At 55.4% G+C, this 305-nt stretch overlaps 1 protein-coding gene across 1 annotated transcript in view; it reads left to right on the top strand.

Moving 5' to 3' along the window:
- The window catches only part of ANO7 (anoctamin 7), a 37,430-nt gene that overhangs the window by 14,373 nt on the left and 22,752 nt on the right, over window positions 1-305 (top strand).

The following is a 305-nucleotide window of genomic DNA, read 5'->3' as shown; positions in this document are numbered from 1 at the left end:
CCCGCGGGCTCAGGCAATCCACTCACCTCAGCCTCCCAATGTGCTGGGATTATGGCTGAGTCACTGAGCCGGCCTCAAACAGGTTTAAAGTCAGTTGTGACCCTGGCTATAGAAATGTCAGTCTTACCCATGCTCGGTGGCTCAGCCTGTAATCCTGCGCCTTTGGGAGGCTGAGGTGAGTAGATTGCCTGAGCCTGCGGGTTCGAGACCCACGTGGGCAACTTGGCGAGACCTCGTCTCTACAGTAAATCAAAAAATCAGCCGGGCGTGGTAGCGCATGCCTATAATTCCAGCTACTCGGAAGG

This window comes from Carlito syrichta, unplaced genomic scaffold, assembly GCF_000164805.1.
Source record: "Carlito syrichta isolate Samal-C Ts95f unplaced genomic scaffold, Tarsius_syrichta-2.0.1 Scaffold138451, whole genome shotgun sequence".
NCBI classification, from domain to species: Eukaryota; Metazoa; Chordata; class Mammalia; order Primates; family Tarsiidae; genus Carlito; species Carlito syrichta.
Note: the sequence above shows the minus strand (reverse complement) of the source record. Positions and strands in the feature narration are given on the sequence as shown.